Consider the following 24,150-nt stretch of genomic DNA (forward strand, 5'->3'; position numbering starts at 1 on the left):
ACGGCCCCCATGCTCCCACTAGTCTCTTTCTCGCGCCCCGGCTCCCCAGCTGGGGGACCTGCTCCCACAGGCTCATCCCCAGGGCAAGGCCTGGTTGGGCTCCTTGATACCCTAGGAAGCCTTCAGACTCAGGCTGCGCAGGCCTTCAAGGTAGCAGACTTGAATTGCTATCACTGGTACTAATGCTGTGTGACCTTGGGTGATTTACTGCAGCTCTCTGGGCTTCTGGGCTTCATGATGCCCTTCCATCAAATGGGAGCAGGAATACAGTCCTGGGCTTTCCTCTTTCCAGGGTAGTGGTATTGGAGGCTGGGAGGAAGACCGTAAGGAAAACTCTTTCTAACCCTGGCGGACCCCCATCCGCCTTTCAATTTCCAGCTGCTCAAAGTTGGGGGGTGAGCGCACCCGGAGAGGCGGGGATTCTTCCCGGAGCTCAGTCGCTCGCCAGGTCTAGTCGAGCGTGCGCACCCCCTTCCCTCGAGCTCAGGCCCCGCCTTGGGGGAGGAGCCGAGGGGCGGTGCGGAGGCTCGCGGCGGAGCAGAGCAGGCTTCTGTCGCCGCACCGGCAGCTGCGGCTCAGGGACAGACAGACGGAGCCAGGGCCGGGAGCCGCCCGGGGCAGGGCTCGGGAGAGCGGGTGAGTTCCCCGGCGGCGCCGCCTGCCTCCCTGCGCTCTGCGGCTTGACAGAGTAGGGATAAGGATCGCGGCGGGGAGGTTGTCCCAGCCTCCGAGGGTCTGGCCAGGGGTTTGCTGGGCGCTTTGGGGAAGGGCGGTCGGCAGAAGATAATTGAGGGTTAAGGGGAAACTGGAAAGGCGGGTACCAGGAGCTCAGGGCCGAGGAGTCGGGCTGGGGTGGGGGCGTTCTTCCGGAGGCGATGCCAGGGTAAGGGGTGCATTGGCAGGTTGTTGGCTGGGGCCGCCGTGGCCGGATCTTGGGGCGGGTAGGGGGCTCCTGGGCTGGTTCTGGGCTCTGGGCCGCCGTCTGCCGGGGGATGCGATGCCGGGCAGTGGGAGCCACAACCGGCACCATACAGCCCCGGCGCCCAGCCTGGCTCTCGGCACGGGGGCGCCGCCCCCTCGCGTGGTGGCGCTTGGTCCCCTCAGGCAGTGGCTGGGCGGCGGGAGCGCTCCTGCCGGGGCGGGAAAGGTCCCCAGGGCAAGCGCTCCTGCGTGCAGACCCGCCTCCCGCGGGATCCAGCTGACAGCGCCCGGCAGCTCCGGGGAGACTCGGAGCATGGTTGTTCCCGGCGTCTCCAAAAGGCCGCCGTGCGCCCGCTGCTCCGGCCCCTGCGCCAGGAGCGCTCCTCTCCTCCCAAGTCCCGCGCATCAACTCCAGCCAGAGGAGCGCCCCCGAGCGCCTAGGATGGGCAGAAACTGTGCAGCCCTCCTCAGAGAGGTCGCGCAGAGGGGTCTCCCCAAGGTCACCCGAAGCGCCCCGGCTGAACTGCCCAGATCGTTCCGAGTGGAGAGCCAGGAGGTGCGGGGAGGGGGTGTCGTTCGCTGCCCGCCTTCTTCTCTGAGGCTGACTCCCTCCCTCCCTCCACCTCCTCCCCCAGTCCTGACCGGCTTAGCGGGAGATGCTGATGATGCAGCTCCCAGCCTCGGGCGGATAATTGAGCCGAGACGAGCTTTGAATCTGGCCCTCAAGGAACGGCCGCCAGTAAAGCCGGAGGCCCGATGCTCCCGGGCATCTCGGGAGCCCAGGGGGAGAGACGCTGCTGCATAAGCGCTTCTCAGAACCGAAAGCCGAGCTGCTTGCGCGCCCATGTGATTGGATTCCACATAATGGGCTCCTGTTCTCGCTGTCAGAAGCGCCCACCAGCTCCCAGAGGCCCCGGGCACCAGGTGCCGCCTCTGAATCGCCCTCTGTGGGGGACCCGGGGCCCGAGGTACCAGGCGCCCTTGTGCCCGTAGGGCTCTCCGGGGAAGGGGCCTGCGGTTAGCCGCCTGGGCCCGTGGGGGTACTTCCCTGTGGGCCCTGCCATTTCCTGTGGCTGGTGAAGCACGGGAGAAAACCCCTCCATTTGGGACGCCTCCTCCTCGATTGGTAATAAAGCTTCTTGGTTCAGCCAATGACTAGCTCTCTGCCTGAGGGCAAGGCACTTGGCCTCCCAGCCCAAGTTACATCTAGGAAGTGGGGCTAATCAGGCCGTGGGAGGATGCGGAGAGGACCCTGTGAAGTGCTGGGTACAGCGGGCACCGCAGTGTGAATGCTCTTAGGTTAATACTGGCGCCTTTTGGAATGGTTTGGAGTGGGGCGTGTCTCGTTTAGGCAGGAGCAGAAGTGGAGCCCTGGTGGGTGGTTCTGCAGGGGCTGAGGGAGTTTCCTCATCTTCCTCCCTCAGCGCTGTCAGAAAGAGGCAGCTTGCAGGCGGCTGGTGGGCGCTGGTGAATCCTTTCAGCTCTGCGCCTGCTCCCAGGGCCGTCCCACTCACCCCTCCCCAGCCCCCCATCTCCCACCTGCCTCCAGGATGTTGGAGGCAAGATGTCAACCAGGCCACTTTGGACCTTCAGCTTTGTAACTTCCCATCACCTGGAGTCTATCCAACAGTGTCCCCCTCCCTGGGACCTTCCTGACCCCTCTCCCGGTACCAGCTCTTCCCAGCCTCTGAAATGTCTTCCTCAGGAAGACAGCTTGATCCTTCCTACCCCTCTTTTGGTCTCCTCTTGCTGTGCCATTCATCCGCAGGCTCTGGGGTTCCTGTGTTGGGGCTCCTCACATCCTCACGCTCTCTGAATCTCCCCTGGCATGGAGGGATGTGGCAGGCAAGGCCAAGTGCATGCTCAGACTTTGTTGTCTTTCATAATTGATGCTGGAGTGGAGGATAAGTTCTAATCCAGCTGTTAAGTCTGTTCAGGAGCCTGAGCCACAGGGCTAAGAGGATGCTGATGCTGGAAGGTAGGTTTTTCCCTAAGGCCACAGCCTTTTGCAGAGTCCATTTGCACTCTGGAAACTAGGGCCCCAGGTTCTTCTCAAAGCCCACTCCCCATATCCAGAGTCAACTTTCTCTAACCCATGGAGGTTGCAGCCAGCCTAGTTTTGTGGATCACGGAAGGCACATACCTAGATTCCTGTGCTGTACTTGGACCCTCAATCACCTCACTGAACCTTGACGCTTCTCCCAAACTTGATCCCTCTCCCAGCCTTGCCACCCCCACCCCCATGCCACGTGCACCCAGGACTTGAAGCGATTGGTGTGTAGTGGGTCCCAAGTGGCATTCTTCCAGCAGAGGCTAGGATGACCTTCTTTATGCTGAGTACATCTTAGAGACTGGGATTCACGGAGGGCTTGGACAAGCCTTCCTCTTACAAAAAGCCACAAGTGTGAAGAGCAAGGGAGCCAAACAGGTCTAGTTCAGATGATCGCTCTCTACTTAAAAGCTCTGTGACCTGGGTAAATGATTTACTCTCTCTGAGTCCTGGATTTCTCATCTGTGAAATGGGAATAACAGTAATGCCTACTTCATGGGGTTGTGAGGACTCTGTGAGCCTGTGATGCATAGAAAGTGCTTAGTACAGCACCCGGTAGGGACAGGAATGCAGGAAATGATTATCATCACCATCACCACGGTTTCCTCCTTTGCACTGGGCTCTCACAGGTCCCACCGCCTCCAGTCCAGGGGAAATCAGACCTCTTCTGCCTCTAGCTATCAGGGCAGGGAAAGCCCCTCAGCCTGGGGCCCTGATTTCAGGGAATTCAAGTTCAGTGTAGGCCTGTCCCCAGGAAGTCTGTCATTCAGCCTTTCTCATCTGGCTGCCATTTTTCAGGATTTATTGATTCATTCAGTGGATGTTTACTCCATCCTAGACCTTGTACTTAGCAAGGGATTTCAAGACGAATAAGGCAGCTCTCAGGCTTCGCAATCTATGGGCAAAAGGTGACAGTGAGGACACCGTGGGATAACAGCTTCACTGGCAAGAGGCGAAAAGGGTTGTAGAGAGATGGATGGGTAGGTGGGCTCACCTAACCAACCCAGGTGTCATTCCTGAACCTGCCACCTCGTAGCTGGGAGGTGATGGACAGAAGCATTGCCTCTTGGGTGGTGATGTGAGGAGAAAAGTGAGCCCACGTGGGTAAAAACTTCAGCTCAGAGCCTTCTAGGTATTAATCAGTGTTGGCAAATGTTAGCTGCTATTATTATTAGTCGACGATGACCAATAACAGGCAGGCGAATTTTGCTGTGGGAGCACATCTGAGCCCTTTAGAGATGGTTTTCCAGGTGGCGGCGGGTGGGCAGCCCAAGCCAAGAGAACAGCTTGTGCAAAGTCACAGAGGCTTCAGAGTGCCTGGTGTCCTGGAGAGCAGTGGGCAGCAGTTACAGCTGGAACAGCGTCACCCTAGGGTGTGACGGAGGCAGGGGCAGGAGTAGAGGCCAGGGAGGGAGGCAGAGGCCATCCTGCCAAGGGATCCCGAATGACTAAATGCTCACTCACCTGAAGCAGCCACCCTGCAGCTTCCAGAGTGCTGTTGGATTGCAGTCTAGGATTAACTTCTGCAGGCCGGGAAGGGCTGACCTGTACCCGTTTGCCAGTGCATTAACTGTCCCTTCCTCTTCCTTCTACCTGAAAAGCACAGAGGCCCCCCTCCTTCCTCCTGAGCTGCTTTTGCTACTTCCGCAACTGTTTCTTTCTTCCTGGGACTCTCATTTGAAGGAAGGGGATGTGGGTGGAGGAAGTGTCACACTCTGGCTCCCTCGTTGACCATCATATTGTACCAAGTACTTTTCTGGGTGCTGGTCACTGTCCAAGGTCTTTACCTGCATTGCCATCCAATCCTCATACCAGCTTCTCAAAGTAGATACATTTATCCCCACTGCACAGAAGGGGAAACTGAGACACAGAGGGTGAGGCCCTTTGCTAACAGGCAGGTGGCTCATCCTTGGCAGGAACTCATGTCTGGGAGTCTCCAAACTTGCTCTGTGCTACAGTGTACCCCCTCACTCATGCTGTTGGTAAGTATCTAAAGCTGACAGCACAATGTCTGGCTTCTTTCACTGTGTACCCTTGGATGCTGGGCAGCAGGCATCTTGGAGATGGGGCACAGTGGAATGTGCTCCGGGTACCTGGGGACTGCCCCATTCTCTCCCGGCTCTGATTTTAGGGAAGGCCCTGTGTACAGGCACTTGGCAAGGGGACAGTGTTCTCATATGTTTCAGAAGCCAGGGTGGCCTTCCTCGGCCAGCCGATGTCCCACGACTGTGCCTTGTTGCAGACAGTTTGCAGCATGATTGATGCAGCAGCTGGTGGTTGAGCTCCACGGTGACCCCAGGAAGGAATGAGTTTTTTAGGATGGCTGATCAGAGCGTCACGTGACCACATCCGCCACCTGTGTACAGAAGACATCAAAACAAAGGCTTGAATTTCCTTTTCCACAAGAGGCAAAGTTTAGGGCCAGGATTCAAATCCTGCCTCTGCCTTTCACTGGGTTTTGGGCCTTGGGCAATTTCTTCACTTCCTTAAGCCAAAATTTCATCATCTGGAAATATAGGTCATATATACATAATTCAGAATTGTCACAAGGATTTGTAATTATACATAAAATTGACTTCCACGTTGTAGACAATACTGGTGTACTATCCACAAAATTCTCCTCCATAATTACCATACTTGTGATTATATGGCTATTTGTGTCATTATTCTTTTACTGTCTCCCCCACTAGGCTGATGGTTCTCAACTGGGGGCGGTTTGGCCCCTCGGGATATTCGGCAATGTCTGGAGACAATTTTGGTTGTCACAGGTGGGGATGGGTGGAGGGGGAGGGGAGCTGCTGGCATCCAGTAGGCAGAGGCCAGGGATGCAGCAATATGTCCTACGGTGCGCAGGGAACCCCCCCCCCAACAAGAATTTCCCGACCCCAAATGTCCGTAGTGCCGAGGCTAAGAAAGCTTACACAGGACAGGAGGCCACTAAGATCAGTGACTGTGTCTGATTCATTCAGCCCCATGTCCCCAGCTGCCCAGTACTATGGCTGGCACATGGGAGACAATCAATATGCATTAAAGGGATGAATGAGGACTTGGAAGGCCTTATGTCCCTTGGAGTCCCAGAGGTTTGGCTTGCAGGACATTTTGAATGGGCAAAAAGAGATTGAGATGAACCTGAATGATGAACAGCCAATGGGTAATTCAGGCCAAAGAAATTCAGACCAAGCTATTTCCCTTCCCGAGCAGGTGTTTAGGGGCCCGAATTATCTGAAGTGTTGCTCCGATCGCTGCTGCACTTCGCCTAGACAGATGCAGGACCCACCTTTATCTGGACAAGCAGACCGGAGCAGGGAACATAGGTGCTCGCAAGGAACGCCCTGTCAGCTGGGCCCTTGGGATTTGCTGAGCTGGGGCGCAGCTGCTGTCAGCTTCCTGTTTTTTCCCTTTCTGGTGGAATGAAGGAAACCCACTGAATGGCTATTTTTCCACTGACATTTACAGCAATGTGATAGGCCTTGGATTAATGAGGTCAAGCTCCAGTGTGAAATCTGCCCAATAATTTGAAGCTTGGCCAACAGGAAGACATGGCTTGTTTTCTTTGGGTATTCGATGTCTTTGGATGGCTTTGGCCAGGGAAGTCGGGGTCACGACTCTGTACAAAAGAAGGGAATGTTTTACGCCCCGGGTTTATAGAGGCTGGAGTTGTTGTCTCTGTGTCAATTTCAAGCTTTCAGTTGTTGTGTCTCCCTTTAATTTAGGAAGGTTTCTTTTAAAGTAGACTTTGAAATAAATAATTCATTAAAGCAAAGGTTCATCGTGAGCCCCAGGCTGGCTGCTGAGTGTGGATCTGGGCTATTGAAAAGACCAGACTGTTTTTCCAGGGCTCTTTGGGAATTTGAAGGAAAAGATTGGCCCCAAAGGGTGTTTGGACAGGTCAGAGGTGCACATTGGTTAGAACTTACTCTGCTGGGGGGAAAGGGATCTCAGGCATATGCCTCGAACTTGCTCACCATCGTCTTGGGGTTTTTGTAAAATGCAGAATTGGATTCAGTAGGTCTGGGGACTGAGCATCCCCATTTATAAGAAGCCCCCATTCTGCTGGTCTGAGAACTGCGCTTTGGGTAGCAAGGGTCTGGGGAACCCCAGACTATAGGTGAGGGGTCCCTGGTGTCACCCACTCAAGCACAAAAGCAGAATTAGCCTGCTGTGCCTGTGCACGCAGCCACCTGCTCTGCGGGCTGGCCTACTTACTGTGCTCCTTCTCATTGTGCCCGGGTCTGGGACCAAGCATGAGAGAAAGTCTGCTTGCTCCCATGGAGCAATGGAAACAGCCAGAACCGGTGTGAGGGGCGTCTCTTGCTTCCAGAAGCGTGCGTCCAGGGACACACTGTTCCTGGGTCACCTGGTCACCCGGGGCTTATTAAACATCCAGATCCCTGGGCCCTAGCCCGGCCCACCTGCATCAGAACTGGCCAAGGTTGGGCCCTGGGAGTCTGTATTTTTTAAAAGTGTGCCAGGCGATTCTGATTCCTAGCCAGGCTGCTGGAGGGGAAGCCGACAGGAAGAATTGGCAGCACGTGGAAGTTAATTGCTCAGCAGGATGTGTAAGGTTGTAGAGTTGTGTACTGCCTGCTGGCACCCAGCTGACGGAGGGGCCGACAGCTAGCCTACTCTGCTCGCCAACCCCTGCAGTGTTACATCTGCCTGGAAGGAAGGGCATCTTTTTCTTTATATTAATAATAATTGTTAACATTTGGCACTTTTTGTGAGCCAAGCACTATTTAACTTTTAGTCCTCCTAGCAACTCTAAGAGGTGACATGACTATGCCCCTGATTTTATTGCTGAGGAAAGTGAGGCACAGAGAGATTCGATGACTTACCCTAGGTCACACAGCTCGTAGGTGGTGGAGTCAGGATTGGAAACCAGGACATCTGGCTTCAGAGTCCTTGCACGTAATCATTACCCTCTCGGGCTTTTGGGACATAAATGCTGTTGTACTTCATAAGCTGTCCCTGCCCTGAGGGCGTGCCTTTATCTAGTTCTTCCCCAGATGGGGGAAAGGCTGGCTCCGGAGTCAGACCTGGGTTCGATCCCTGCCTCTACCACTTCCTGTAACCTTGAGAAGTTACTCACTAACTTTGTTGAGCCTCAGTTTCCCCATGTGTAAGATGGGAATAATAATAGCATGGGATGACAGGGTTAGCTGTTTAGCCTGTGCTTGGTGCACAGGGTATACTTGATACATGCCAACAACTGTTCTTACAGTAGTATCAGTAAAGGCAGCCCCTGGGAGGCATAGACAGCTTCAGAGCAGAGGGCATACATAGGTGAGCCGAGCCCCGTGTCACTTACATCCCTGGGGGCTGGGTCTGCTTTTTTGTGCACCCAGGTTACTTATGTCTGTTACCTACCTAGGCATTCCTAGCTGTTGCTTCTTGGCGCTGGTTACAGGCCCCAGTGTCCATGCCAGCCTGGTGAGCTCTCAGAATTTCTTGGCTCCCAGAATGTTTCAGAGTCTCAGTCAGAACTGGCTTTATTTCCTGTCATCCAAGAGCAAGTAGAAGGCACACATCCTCACACTCATTTTTTTCAGGGCTCTTGGCTCTTCTCAGTGACTCTCCCTGTCCCCAGATTCCTTTCTGGAACTCTGTAGTCATCACCGGCTCCCCCATGGCCTGGGCAGAGAGCAAACTTTGCCTTGGAGTCTTTGCCTCTTGCCTTATAAAGAACTAGGGAAGAGTTTCTCCAGAATTTCATTTGTTTTCTTCTTCTTCTTCTTCTTTTTTTTTTTAACATATGAAATCAAGCTTTTGTTTTCTTATTGTATCTTATGCTTTTGAACGATAAAAAGACAAATTCATTATTAAAATTCAAATAGTACAGAAATGTGGAAAATCGAAAGTGAAGTTTCCCCAGTCATCATCCCCCGCCACTCATTCTTTTTCCCCAGAAGAAATCCCTGAATGTTTTATGTGTCTTTCCATATGTTTTTCATGCAAATACAAATCCACATTCATTTACATGTTTATCCTCTTTTCTTTTTAACATATCTAGACAGCACTCTTCTGAAACTTCCTTTTTCACCTAATTTATCTTAGCATATGTCAACACATGTAGATCCACCTCGTCCTCAAGGCTACATGATGGTCCAGTGATAAAACTTTATCATCATTTGTTTTCTAGTCCCTTGCTGATAGTGAAGATTATTTCCAGATTTTTCCTACTATGCACACATGATGCTGTAACGTCCTTGCTTGTACTGCGTGTATCTTTGTACACTGGTATGATTTTATCTGTAAGGAAAATTCCCTGCTGTTTGAGCTATGACATTGTCAAATTATTCTCCCAAGAGCCAAATCAATTTCTGTGCCCTCGACTGCGTGTGTGAATGCCCCCTTCCTCACCCCCTTCTCCAACATTGAGTATTAAGTAACTTTAATTTTTGCCGGATTCAGATATGAATAAAACAGAAAGCATGTTTCTGAGTCAGCTTCCAAGGTACTTCAAATTTTATTACCCTTTAGACTGTGGCTACATAAAGATTGTTAAATATTCAAGAACTACGTTTTACCTGGCTTGATGCTTGGAATTTGAGCTAGAAAATTAAATTAAACCAGTTCCTATCCTTAGGTTGGTCTCTGCCTCCTGAAGGAAGCAGACCTGCGGACAAATAAAGTAAGAACAAAGCGGTATGCTTCGAGCTGTGCTAGAGAAAAGTCTCAGCTCAGTTTTGTTTGATAAACTCTTCAAGAATATCACAGAAGAATTTGTAAAATACAGTGTACACTTTATCCCAGTGGGAGGTGGGTACTTGAAATCGTCAAAAGAAAATGACTTGTTAGTAGGACAAAGTTCACGCAGCTCACCCCTAGTGGGGGCAGCGGAAGAGGTGGGCAGCTAGAAAGGGATAAGTAATTTTGAAATAGTCTCTCTGGTGGTTTCCATGTTTACTAATGGGGTTTGTTTGAGGGCAGCTGAACAGAAATGCAGCTGAGTCTGCAGCTGGTGCTGATTACCCATCACACTTACCTGGGCAAATGTGTATGTTAGTCCAGAAAGAGTGAAAGCAAGAGAGTAAAGGGCTGGCTTTGAAGATCCATGAGCTTGGAGCGCATAGAGGTTGGACGTGGGTAGCATGAATCGATGGTTACCGCAAGGGTTACAAGGTGTGCTCTGAACAGTGCCCATTGTAGACTGGATGCGCAGAACAGGCGTTCAGTGAATGAGTGAGCATCAAAGGTGTCTCTGTCTTGTCAAAGGGCCTCCTCCTCAAAAAGAATAGATTCATTTAGAAAGAATATGATCACCTGATCTTACCGCCTGTGGGGATCCATGCCTTAGCAATACATTTTCCTTGGGCCACCTGCCCCAGCTAGCTCTTCATTCGCTTGGGATAACTTAAGAACAACACAAGGCAAGCAGTGGTTGAGAATATCTGAAACAGTGCTGTGGGATGAAACTATCCATCATTTTACAGCAGACCTTCTAAGCTGGGATCTATAGAGCCAACTGCAAAGCAAGCAGAGTTGAAAAGATTCTGTGGAGCAAGAGGCAGTCCTGACATATCCGTTCATGGATGGCAAGGAGGAGCCAGGGAAGGTACATCCTGGGTCTGGTTCTGGTGTCCACTGTCTTGCCCCAACAGCCAGGTCTCTTTTGTCTGGTCTGATGCTACAGTTCTGGTTCCAAGCCAGAGGACCACTCCCTATAGAACTGACAGAATAGTCTCAGTGAATTCAGTCTCTTGGTCCCCCACCCTCCTGTCTACCCTCTCTGTCTACTGAACACCTACCACATGCTGGGTGACTCTAGGGTGGATGTAAAGGTGAATAGCATATGTCTCTTGTCTTTCGAGAGCATCTGGTCCAATGGAAGAGGCAGACCTGAAACTAACAATTACTCCGGAGTGTTGAGTGCCGCAACAGAGATGTGGTCAAATGCCTTGGAATTAGAGAGGAGAAAAGAAACCCATTTGGCACAGATAAAGAGCAATTTTGGAGGGAATAAAAGGAGCCATGAGACAATATTGTGTAAATGAGACAAGGCAAGTCAAGTGCTGAGCATGGTGCCTGGAAAGCACTTAAGACATGATAGATATTATCATTATGGCACTCGCACGAGCTCTCAAAGAACCAGGAAGAGCTTGCCAGGTGGAGAGAAAGGAGGATATTCCCACTCAGTGGAACAGCATGAATGAAGGTGAGGCAGGCGGTGTGGTGGAGAGTGAAAACTCCATGGGCTCTGTAGCAGAGAAATCTAAATCTATGTTCAAATCCTAGTTCCGCCACTCACTAGTTGTGACTTGAGGGATAAAGGCTCATCGTGGGGATCACAGTTAATTTACGTGTAGTACCTGACATGTAGCAGATTGTCTCAACAAATGGCGGGTACCACTGCGGGGGTGTGAACCCATCAGACCTATTCAGTGTAGCTGGAAAATTGAGTGCTTGGTGGCTTGGGGGTGGGGAAGGAGTTAGGATAGCCAGGGATAAAGCTGAAAATATCAAAGCCAGATACAGGATGGTCTGGACTATTAGGCTAAGAAATTTAGACTTGACTTTATAGGCAATGGGGAGGCATTTAATGCTTCCTTACAAGGGAAAAACAGGATCAGACTTGTGGCAGAATGAAAACTCTGCCAGTGGTGTGGATTGTGGGTTGGAAGGTTAGAGATGGAAGCAAGAAGAACATTTTGGGAAATGCTGCCTTCTGTGTTCCTGTCTTGGCAACCCAAAGCTCACACTAGCCTAGTTAATGCTCTGTTAAGTCCTGCAGTCAAGTGTGCCTAGGGAGGCAAATCAGGGCAGTGGTTCAGAGTATGGCTTCAGTGTCAAGGCCAATGTGGATTTGAATCCTTTTGGACAGGATTTGAATCCTAGGACAGAATCCTAATCCTGTTGCTTACTGGCTGTGTGACCTTGGGCAATTACTTAACGCCACTGCACTTTAGTTTACTCTTCTATAAAATGAGAATTAATAGTACCTTTCTCATAGGCTTGTTGTGTGATTAAATGAGATAGTGTAGATAAAGCATTTAGCTTAGCTCAAGGAATGTAGTAAGTGTTCAATAAAAATAAATTATTAAAAATTTAAAAATTGTTTATTTCACCACAGAACCCTTTCCCCATGTAACACCTACTGATCTCCTCTGGAGCTCCTAGTGTCCTACAGACAGCATGTGCTTTAGACTTTCTCGAGAAGCAGAAACACTTTCTGCTCCAGAAAATAGTAAGGAAGGTTGCCAAGTTCTAACACAGTGATTCTTGGATGCACAGTAGACCCACCTGTGGAGTTTTCAAAAATGTTGATTCCTGGCTGCACCCCAGACTAGTTAACCTAGAATCTCTTGATGTGGGACCCAGGCATTAGTTTTTTTTTCTTTTCTTTTTTTAATATTAATAATTAATTTATTTATTTTTATTGAAGTATAGTCAGTCTACAATGTTGTGTTAATTTCTGGTGTACAGCACAGTGGTTCATTTATATATATATATATATATATATATATATATATATATAGAGAGAGAGAGAGAGAGAGAGAGAGAGTCCTTTTCATATTCTTTTTCACTTTAGGCTATTACAAGATATTGAATATAGTTCCCTGTGCTATACAGTAGAAACTTATTTATCTATTTTCTAGTATTTAGTATCTGCAAATCCTGAACTCCCAGTTTATCCTGCCACCTTTCCCCTTCCCTGCCCACTGTAACCATAAATTTGCTTTTTATGACTGTTTCTGCTTTGTAAGTAAATTCATTTGTGTCATTTTTAAAGATTCCACATATAAGTGATATCATATGGTATTTCTCTTTCTGGCTTACTTCACTTAGGATGACAATCTCCAGGTCCATCCATGTTGCTGCAAATGGCATTATTTTATCCTTTTTTATGGCTGAGTAGTATTCCATTGTATATGTATACAACTTTATCCAATCATCTGTCAGTGGACATTTAGGTTGCTTCCATGTCATGGCTACTGTAAATAGTGCTGCTTAATTTTAATGATTTATTAAGGTAAAACAAAGAAAAGTACACATATCCTAAGTGAATGACTTTTTCACCAATTGAACATGCCCACGTAAGCCATAACCTGCTCAAAAAACAGTATTATCAGTACTCCAGAAGCTCCTCTTATACCCATTCCAAGTCCTTGTACCCCAAACCCACTATAATGATTTGATAGCATAGTTTTGCTTTGCCTGATGTTGAATTTTACATAAATGGAATCATATAGTATGCATTTTTGTGGCTTATTTTGGTTAACATTTTGAGAGATCTGTATCATCAAGTGTAATTGTGTATTGTTCATTCTCACTTCTATGCTATGTTCCATTGTGTGAGTACACCATAGTTTTTTTCCAAACTACTGTTGGTGGGCATTTTGGAAAGTTTATACTTTGCAACTGTTACAAACAGTGCTATTAACATTCTTGTAAATGCCTTTTGGTGAATATATATAGAAATTTCTGTTGGGTATATTCCTAGGAATGAAATTGCTGGATTATAGGGCATCATATGTTCAGCTTTAGAAGATATTGCTGAGCAGTTTTTTAAAGTGGCTGTACCAATTTATATTCTCACTCGGTTTATGAGAATTCTTGCCAACCGTTGGTATTTTCTGTCTTAAAAAAATTGGCCACTCTGGTGGATATATAGTAGTCTTGCTTTGTGATCTTAATATAGGTTCCCAGCATCTCCAGGTGACTCCAACATGAAGCCAAATTTGAGAACCTTTTTCCTAACAGTTTTTGAAAAAGAAAAACACCCATTAATGGAACTGTATAAAGAGATGTTATAATATAAAAATGACAAGTGCCTCCCCATTGACTCTCTCTGACGTCTGTACCCTGAGTCTTTTATAGATCTGATCTGTGTAATCAGCCAGAGGAGGATGCTTTTGCTGTGGAAGGAGAATGTAGAGGTGTATTAAACCTGACAGCCTGCCCCTCGTCCCTCTGTGCTTTATGTGGGACAAATGGTTCCATCAGGAGTGATCTGGAAGCTGGAAGAGCCCATGGCAGGACTTCAATCTCTTCTTCCAATTTAAGAAGTGAAAGAGGAGGGAGGACAAGAGAAATGAGCAGCAGTCTATCCCGATGTCGTCAGATGATAATATCTGGTCTTCAGGATCAGAGTTTAAGATTTTATGTTGTATTTTTGCTCCCCAGAGCTTGCCCAAGACCTGGCACTTGGAAGATGCTTGAGAAAATGAGCATTGAATTTCATATCAGAACTGTGTAACTGTCCTGGTGAAAAGCACAACTCACATGGATGCAGAAGGTGTTGATAGGGATTTAGCCCATCTGATGAATAGTTGTGCTCTCCTTTGTATTTTCTGTGCTGTGGCTGATTTTTCCTGTTTCTTTTATACCCTCGAGCAAAGATATACTAGCTGTTTTAAAATCTTTATCTGTTAACTTCAACAGCTGGGTCATCCTGGGGTAGATCTCTATTGATTGCCTTTCCTCTTGAGTTTGAGTCACATTTTCCCGTTTGCTTTCTAAAATTTTTTTCTAGTAATTTTATGTTACATCTAGAACACTATGAATGAGACTTGAAGAGACTCTTGATTCTATTATGTTCCTCAGAACAGTCATGATTTAAAAAATCAGTTAACTTGACCAAACAAACTCAAAACTCAGTTTGGGATAGGCAGCAGCTGAAATCTTTCTTTAGTCCTTTTAGCCTTAGTTGGGCTGCTTGGAACCTGCCCTGTACATGCATCACTTAGGGAGATTTGGACAGAATTTCTGCTCAGCATTTGGGGCTACCATCTGTGACTCTTTTCTGGGATTTTTTTCTCCTCACTTTCCAACTGTAGTTACCTGAACTATATCCTTTAATTCCTCAAACAGCAAGAGCAAAGGTTTTCATCCAGGTTGTAGTCACCATGTACGACATTGACTGGGACCTGCCTTTGGGTAAAAAGCTACAAAAACATGGAATTTTCCTACTACAAATTCCTTTCTTTCAAGGGTTAACTCCCCTTCAGTTTCTGTCTGCTTGTGGTTGAACAAATCTAGTGCTTTCCAGTAGGTTGTGTGTGTGTGTGTATGTGTGTGTGTGCAGAGTTCACAACAGTTATATTGTGAGAGAGTAGGTCCAATCAGAGCTACTCTGCCATTACCAGAAGCAGAACCTTTCAGATAGCTTTGTTCATTAAGGGGCCCTCAGAACCCTGCTACTTTACTGCCTAGCACATAGTAGATGGCAGTGGATATTTATTTATTGATTAAATGAATGCAGCTTTAAATTTAAAATGGAAGTAAATTAGAAGATAAAACTGCCAGAAGAAAATCCTGAAATTAGTTACTCACTGATGACATAAAATAGAGAGGATGTTTAGAAATTTGCTGGAGAAAATGATGAGTGAGAGGAATGAGATAATATTAGGGCCTCTGATAGGTGAGTGTGGACCCCAGTGGCTAACAAAGAGAACCTGAGATTTCAATACAAGGAGATAAATTCAATCGTGAGAGTAACATCACTTTCATGGGACTGAATCTATGGCTTATGGAGAATTTACTATGTGCAACAGAAATAAAGCTGGTCAAAGGGGAGGCAGAGGTATGCTTGGAGTTCTGTACACCCAAGAGGAGCCAAGAGGAGGGACTCAAAGTGAAGGAACTTTGGCTGCAGATCAAAGAGGGGAGGAACAAAAATGATGTAAAGGCAGTCTACTACAGTTTGCTTCTCTGCACGGTAACTTAAAGGGCACAGATCCAGCACTGAGAGACTTCAAAGCCCATGGATTGGGTGGAAACTTCACTTACCAAAATTCAGAGCGTCTGCAAACTTCCCGATTTATTCTATTGACAGTTTCATCTCCCGGAAAGTAGAGGAGAGAGGACATTTGCTGTTATGAATCTGGTTTGGGAGCTGTTGGGTGAAGTGAAAATGAGAAAGTGCTCACCAAGAAAGGGAACACTAGTCATACGGGGGCTGAGTTCACAGGGCTTGGAAGGCAGATTTTATGAAATTTAGGATGAGATACATATATTTCCTGCCTAAGCCTCTGAAGGTGATGACAGCTCCAATAGTAAGGGAAGTTATGACTGTAATCAATTATCCCCTTTCTGCGTAGATTTCATTTATTTTCCTGCAAGGACGCCTCTTCTTGCTCCTAGTCATGCTTCTGTGGGCTATCTTCCCTGTCTGACATTTTGTCTTTTATTTTCAAGCAGGGGAGATATTAAAAATACTTAACTGTCATGGCACAGGCACAGACCAGTCGGAAGAGTTGCCAGCCACACACAGCTGGAAGGTCAGCCCGACGTACAGGTTTCTTAACCTCTCCGAGGCTCAATTTTCTCCTCTTTGAAATGCAAACAATACCTACATTGCAGAGTTGGTGCAGTGATTCCAAATGATGTTATGTGTAAAGAATTTGACCTACGGAAGATGTGCAGTGCACAGAAGCTCCCATTATTACCCTGCATTCTTTATCTCTGGGTTCATTTCACCTACACAAGTTATAGGTTCTGTGATGCTTACCTTTAGTTTCGTTAAGCATGTGTTTTTACTCTATGCTGATTCCAGCACAAGTGTTTGTTTTATTACAAGTTGATCTGCCTGGTTTGTTAGTCGAAATGTCCTCTTATCTCCTAGGTCATTAACATCTTGGATTTTCTAAAATCTTCTTGCATTTCATGAGGAAGATCTTTTAAAGCATATGTGATTCTTCAAAAGTTTTTTTCCCATTTCCTTCTTTCTCTTTCTCCTTTTACGTATGTAGACTGTGGAATCAGATAGACCTGGCTTCGGATCCCAGCCCCACCACTTCCTGGCTGTGCAGTTCACTGGTATCCATCGTCTGCATTACTCTCGTCCTTTGGCTCTTAGTTCTTTCTTCCTCCCGTGTAGGGCTTTCTTTTTCGAGTCCAACTCTCTGTTTTTTTAGTGTCCTTGTTTCCTTGGAATTATTCTCCAAAACTCCATGAACAAACTAGATGAAAAGCTTTTAAAAATTCCCATATCAGATACTTCCTAATTGGCTAAGAACACCCCCCGGCTAAAGGGGAGGAGATATCTTTGAGGTTTCTGAGGTGGAGAGAGGCATCTTGTTAGGAAGCAAACCAGAGTCCCCTTCCTCCTTTATGTCGGTAATGGCGTGAGACCCAGGATGCTTAGGATAGATGAGGATAGATGACTATAGATGAGGCAGTGATCCCTGCCCCACCCTCTTCAAGTATGGATCCCATCCAGTTAGGAGCAGGATGCTTATCTCCCTCCTCTCCAGGGGCAGGGTTGGGCGAGGTGGCAGTCCCTGCTGGCTTAGCATCCTTCTTTCTAGAACTGGAATCCAGTCAATTTAAGGGGATGGAGTCATGGAGGACAGTTCTTCATTCTACCCTGCAGGGCAAGTTATTGGAGAAATTCTTACTAGAACCTAAGATATTCTTGACTCTTGTCTACCATTGAGGCTGCAGTGCCCTTGGTTTAATGATACACTGGTATTTGAGGGGTCTTTCCACTCAGTCTGATAACTTTCTAGATGTTTGTGTTGAGGACAAGAGGATTCAGAACAATGGAGCAAAGACAAGTATTTAAATCCAAGTTTAGGCGAACCTGATGCAGAACAGAATTGCATATTCAGTTTGAGCGCCTGCAGCCACATCCCACGCCATCATCTGTGGCAGACATTACTAATTGATCACAGCACACATCTCTCCTGTTATCACATGGGGTCTTATAACTCCTGCCATCACTGTGCTCCAAGAAGCCACCACCAACCTTAAGGCTGGCACAACAGAGGAAAGCTTGGCCAAGGATGTCATGCTGAGAGAGGGCAGCAGAGCGGGCAGAGGCCACTCCAGGCTTAGCCAGTTGAATGGCCATCCCCTGTTTAATAAATGTTAATCCAGGAGGGCATTCTTTGGCCACAGGTGGCCTCCTTTGGAAAATGATCCCTCCAGCTGCAAAGGGAGTTTTCATCTCCCTGCAAAGGGAGGGGGTGGACCACACTCCCCCAAGCCTGGAGAAGCAGTATGTGTAATTTGACTCCCATTTCCCCGTGCTTAGCTATTACATAAGCTTCTTTAGAAGACTGGCTGTTTGGTTTAGCACCGTGACGATGACTGACTAATGTGTTCGGAGACATCATGTCAGCTTTGCATGTGCCCCATCCTTGACACCTCTGTTCTGTCCTCTACAGCCTCCCCCACACTGGCATTCTTACCCACAGGCATGTGGGCCTCTTATGGATTGAGGTTTATAGGGAGAAGTGTGTGGAAGATGGGCATGTTCATGGGTTTTTCTTCACCCGTTCGAGCTGTGGCTTCCTTTGAAGTATTCCCGGAGCTGAGTCAGAGAAAGCTATCTCACCTTCACAGCTAGAATGAATCCGAACATCATCAATCAATATACTTGGAATGGTCCTTCCATGCTGTCTAGCCTGGTGGTTACGAAGTGCTGGGCTGCAAATATGGTGCCAGAGTGTTTGCTCCTAATACAGATGATCTGTCTGCCAGGGTAGGATGGGAGCTCACCAGGCCAGTCCCACCTCCAACCCGGCATGGACCGTCTCTCTCAGCAGCCTCATGGGTGGTCATGGAGCTCCTCGTGGCAGGGACCCCAGCATCACGCTATGGCTGGGCTTTGTTGAATTGTCAATGTTAGACAGTTTTTCTTCATGCTAGGCTGATTCTGCTTTTTCATTTTACCTGCCGATGATCCCAACTCTGCCCTCCGGACTTGGAACAAAGCTGATCCTTTTGTTCATGACGTTTGTTAAGGCTTGGTCCTGTATTCCCAGTATGGCCCTACCAGTGCAGGCAGAGGTCAGCAGGGCTATTATCCCAATGCTGGCCATGATTCTTTTCCTGAGAGAGCTCAAGATGCATTAGTTGCTTGATGGATCACTCTGTTTTTGTTGAACTTGTGGTTGTTGAGTACTGCCACCCTCCCCTCTCCTCCACCTTCCACCCCACAATAAAGTCTTTGCCAAGTTGGGTTACAGTAAATGGGCTTCAGAGGACAGTGACAAATCCAGGCCAAGCCCAGGACCACCACTCAGAGGTCTGAATGCAGGAGCACAGGTGGGAGAGGCAGAGCTAAGGAGCAGAACCTCGGGGACCTGAGTCCCACAACAGATTTAAAACCGGGATGTCTGTCTAGGATGACTGTGCCTGAAGTCTAGAAGGTTCATTACAGCAGGGGTAGAACAGAGAGTCCACAAAACTCCATGAGAATGGGGTTGGTGGGGGGACAAGGCTAATTTCTAATTCAAATATTTGGAACATTAAGGGCTCCAGAAGTCTCTTTGCTCATGAGTAAAGCATCTTTATACTGGGGGATGGGGGTAGGGGTGGGGGTTGGCAGGAAGGGGGAAATGACGCTATTATTCACAGAAGTGTGTTGTGGGAGGGCGGGGGTGTGCATCCTTTAGCAGAGAAAGTGGGTCCCAAGTGAGCTCAGAAGGGGGAAAGCCAGTGCTGCGTTTTGTTTTCCTTTTCCCCTTGTGCTCAATGGTACAGGAAGCGCGAGGCGCAAGCGCTCACGGCCTTCCTCCCGGCTGCTGCCAATATTGTGTGGAGAAGAATAGCTGTAGAAAAGGAAAAAAAAAATCTTAACGTTTTAACAGTGTGAACTTTGAGACACTGTCTGACTCATGTTTTAAAGTCTCTTCAATTTGAATTTACCCTCCTTCGTATTGTTTTTCTCAAGGCACTAGGCTCGAGTCCAAAGATGTGTCAACCCTGGGATGGAGGCGTCGCAAAGCCTGGGCCTCTTTCCCCCACCTCAGGGGGCGGGGCTGCTGTGGGCACCGGGCCTTGGCCTTCCAGCCCTTCTTCAAGGCTGGCCTCAGCTTGGCGGCTGCAAGATGGCCATTTTAGGGGAAGTGGAGGTATCTGGTAATATGCTTCAGCAAGAGACCACTCATGCTGCTTCAGGCAACATCTTTCTCTGGGGGTTCCATTCCTGAATCCCTAAAAGCAGCATTAATGTCTGTTAGGGTACTTTTGGCTACAAGTAACAACAATCAATTCAACTAGCTTAAACAACAAAAGGGATTTGGTTGGCTTGGATAGCTAAAGTCCTGAGGTCCCCAAATGGAAGGGCCCTCTTTCCCTGCTGTGACTCCCAAGTATCGGCTTTGTCCAAAGCCAGCCTCCTGCATAGCAGGTGGGAAGATGGAGGCAAGATGGTGGCTTCTGGCAGCAACTGCGGTTCATGCTTCCGGTTCACAAGCAGTGGGAATAGAGAGCTTCTGATTGGACCAGCTTAGGTCATGTGCCTACCCCCCAGCCAATCATGCTGGAGGGACTTAGGCCAGCGTTGACAGGCTCTGGCCAATCAGGGCCCAGCACAGAGTGATAACTGGGAGAACTCCAAAGCCCACCGCCAAACTGTCTCTCAATGGGCCCGTGCCTTTCTTCCTCATCTTGTTTCCTCAGAGGCATATCATCCCCCAAACATCACTCCCGTAATAGCCTTCTTTTCATTTTGGGGGAGAGGTTCTGTAGTGCACCCTGCCCATGCCCTCCACCTCGCGCTTCCCCTCAAGGCTCAGCTCTGTGGAGCGCAGCCGGTTTCCCTAGACGTACACTGCTGGTTTCTCCCTTTCTGGGGCAGCAAGTGTCAGTGGAGGCACCAACGGGAATCAAGCTCAGGCTCTGTCAGACAACAACCTGAGGCTGAATCAAGGCTCACTCCAATAACCTGTTCCTGCCTCACTGAGGCTAATGTTCCTTGGCTTCAGACTTCGGGCTGTCCACGATCGGATTATTTTGATTCATCCACCCAGACCTCAAACAGCCATTTGTTGGAAAAATTAAGTACCGCGCCCTGTTTGCCCTAGCTTCTGATTTCTCTTCTCAGAGCACACACACTTCCGGATAACGTCACCCCCAGCGTGGCCTCTGGACCCCTCCCCCAACCGCCTCTCCAGCCCAGCGCCTCCATTAGACTTGCAGCCCCACGTGCCCAGTTCTCAGGAAGTTGGTCCATCTGGATGCCCTCACAACACACGAGCTCGATATGTCTCCTTGGAGCTGGTTTTCCTCCCAATGAGGTCCTACTTGGGGATCCCCTTTAAGTGTGGATGATGCCATTGTTCTTCCGGGTCCTGGCAGTTTGGGCTGTGTCCCTGTTACCAATCAGGGGTGTCTCTGGAAATATGGACAGGTGCACCCGGGTCTCATGAGGGGGCCAGGACTTCTGAGGGCTGCCCCAGCACCCAGGCCAGTGCCCTGTCTTGGGGGCTGCCCAACTGCTGTGTTAGCAGCATGATGGCAGTTCTTTAATTAGACCAAGCAGGGTTTTCTCGGTCGGGGGGTGGGAGGAGGTGTGTGGGTCTATTGGGGGAAACTAGGTCACCTGAAAACCAGCAGTCAAGAGGGAGCTGTCCTGGAGCCCCAGCTCCAGGGAACCCGGAGGGGCTAGCCGGGTGAAGCTGGCAGGGAGAGCAGAGTTGGAGAAAATATGCCCTGGCCCCCTTTTTTGGCCCTTGGGAGGCGTTGTCCTCACCTTTCTCCAGGGGGCTGAGTAGTTGTCCTGATTCCTTCATGTGAGCAAAGTGTCCAAGCCAGAGAAGGCACAGCAGTTGAGTGCTTTCTGTCTGCATGGGGCCTGCAGGAGGGAGCACTGTACTGGGAGTCAGGCCCAGGGTTCAAGTTACTGCTCAGTCTCCGTATCCTGTGACTGTGTCCCCCACTCCCTTGTGCTTCTGCTTTGTCATCCATCCAATAAGCAGGGACCATACCTGTCTTTATCCTGCTGTACCCTAGCCCTTAGTCCTAGCATGTGGTAGACATCTGAGAAATATTTGTCAGATGAAATAATGAGCTCATAGGAGTGCATCTCTTATAAGATTGTTGTCATTGAGGGTCAGTGGCCAGGTGGTTCCCCAAATGCCAACCACTTACAATTGTTGCCAGCACTAAATACCATCATCATTATCATCATCATCATCATTATTATTTTTTGCTACCACTTAGCAAACTTTCCACTGGAGTCAATTTATTTAAAAGGAAAATTTTCTATCACTCCCATAAATAAACAGTAACTGTGAAACCAAATCCACAGGAAAAAAAAATGGTGTTATCGTATTCTATCCTAGACACAATTGCTTGCGCAAGGCTATGAGCAGGAGGTCTGTGTTCTCTTTGTTTACAAGGGAAATTGACATGGTTGTAAAGATGTTAAAGGAGTAGCCCCGAACTGATGCTTCTGGATAAAATCTGATAGATTGAAAAAGAAGTGAAAATGATGTAACTCGCTCTCTCTAAGTCCATGTTATATTAAGCCGCGTCCTGTACTTTTGAAAATTCCCTTGGGGGAGGGGTTCTCTTTCCACACTTAGGGAAACACCTGGCTGGGATAATGGCTGAGGAAGTTATTGGAAAAGATTAAGAGTTTTAACAGAGCTGCTGGTATGATTATTCTTATCTTTGGTTTTAACATGTTTTTGGTAACTCCCATTTATTAGGTGAGGAGTGGATACTTAATAATGAAGAATTGAGTTACCATCTGTGTAGAGAAGCTTAGGGGCGAAATAAATTGTACAGAATACTTAGACTGATCTGACATCGGGGACATTTTATTGCCTGGGAGGTGAGGGAGAATTTGCCGTCTCCAGAGAAAGCTGCTGGGCCACAAGTTCTTCTTCAATTGCTTATTGGACAGCTCTGGAGACCGGGTGTCTGTTCTTTGGGTGCACACCACTGCTCTCCTATACCGTGGTCCTGTTCTTTATTGAGGAGACTCATAGTTCTTGTGCAGATTGGACCTCTGGGTATTTGGAGACTGCTGTCTCATTCTGCCTGAGACAGGACTTGCAAACTCAGGTGACCAGAGCCAGCAAGTGATGCCAATTAGTGAAGGAGGTCAGGTGGGAGTCATGGGAGACAGTGGGGACTTTTGGAAATCAGAGGGATGGGCCCTGTCTGAGGGGGACAGTTTTACTCCATACCTGCTGATCGTTGCCATTAAGCCCAGCATGGCCAGGTACTGAGATGTTTGAAGAAAAGCTAAAACTTCGATTTTGGATATAAAATCTTACAGTTTTAAATGTTAGCAGTGAATGACAATATTGTAAAACATGGTGTGGACCAAAACCCAACCAACCAACCAACCACCCAAACATGATGTGGACCACAGGGGACTTTCTGGTTGCCTGGCCCTGAACCCCCAGTTGCTCACTGCTGCCCCCTAGACTTCTGTTCAGTTTGTGCTGGGCAGCCCCATCCACTTCAAGCATGATTGGTGTGTGTTGGTTCCCAGAATTCCCTTCACGATGGTCAGCCCCTCTGCATGCCTTTGAACAATGCCAAGCTCCTTCTCAGCCCATGTCTGCTCTTCTCACCTGGTGAACTCATCTTTGGAGATTCAAATCAGTTACCTTCTACTCTGGGGAGCCTTTCCTCATAACCCCAGGCAGACTAGCTCTTCCACTTTCTAGCTGTGTGATGTTGGATAGGTTAATTAATTTTTCTGTGCCTCGGTTTCCTTATCTGTGAAATGGGGGTGAAAATAGTACCTATCTCATTAGGTGGTCAGGAGGATTAAATTAATTTAGAGATATGACAGACAGACACACTTGGGTTTCCTAGAAGGCAGAGCTGGTCCTTGATCCACCTCTAAACCAGGACTCATCAAAGGGCAGATGTTCATTAAGTGTTTGATTCTTTGAGGAAGTGTGGAGAAGTAAAGATGTGGTCCACTAGTTCCCAGTGAGTTCTGATGTCATGATGATACCGTGTGGTTGTGAATTCACCTCTTCTGAGTTCCTTACTTTTAAAAAGCAATATCTATCGAAAAGGCTAAAAAACAGTCAGCACACCAAATTCTGGCAGAGAAACTGGATGGTCCATACACTGCTGGTAGGAATGAAAAATGGTACAACCACTCTGGAAGACAGTTTGAAAGTTTCTTTTAAAACTAAACATGTAATTACTGTACAACCCAGCAATTGTACTCTTGGGCCTTTACTCCAGAGAAATGAAAACTTACGTTCATACAGAAACTTGTACATGAATGTATTAGCCCTAAACCGGAAACAACCCAGAAGTTCTTCAATGAGTGGATGGATAAACACTTACATAAAGTGGAGAACTACTCAGCAACAAAAAAGGGACCAACTGCTGCACAAAACAACTTGGGTGAATCTCAAGGGATGTTGCATGAAAAAAGTCAATTCCAAAGGTTTTCTTTTATATAACATTTTTGAAGTGACACAATTCAGGAGATGGGGAATTAGATTAGTGATTGACAAGGGCAAGGA

The 24,150-nt window shown here is 48.0% G+C and overlaps 1 protein-coding gene across 2 annotated transcripts in view; it reads left to right on the forward strand.

Annotated features, from left to right (window-relative positions):
• Window positions 1-512: 512 nt before the first annotated feature.
• The window catches only part of PPP1R16B (protein phosphatase 1 regulatory subunit 16B), a 93,846-nt gene continuing 70,208 nt past the window's right edge, over window positions 513-24,150 (forward strand). For both annotated transcript variants that reach the window (XM_006202543.4, XM_072944211.1), the window contains exon 1: window positions 513-636. The gene's annotated coding sequence lies outside the window, so the exon portion shown is untranslated. The remainder of the gene's footprint in view (window positions 637-24,150) is intronic.

The sequence above is a fragment of the Vicugna pacos genome, chromosome 19 (genome assembly GCF_048564905.1).
Source record: "Vicugna pacos chromosome 19, VicPac4, whole genome shotgun sequence".
NCBI classification, from domain to species: domain Eukaryota; kingdom Metazoa; phylum Chordata; class Mammalia; order Artiodactyla; family Camelidae; genus Vicugna; species Vicugna pacos.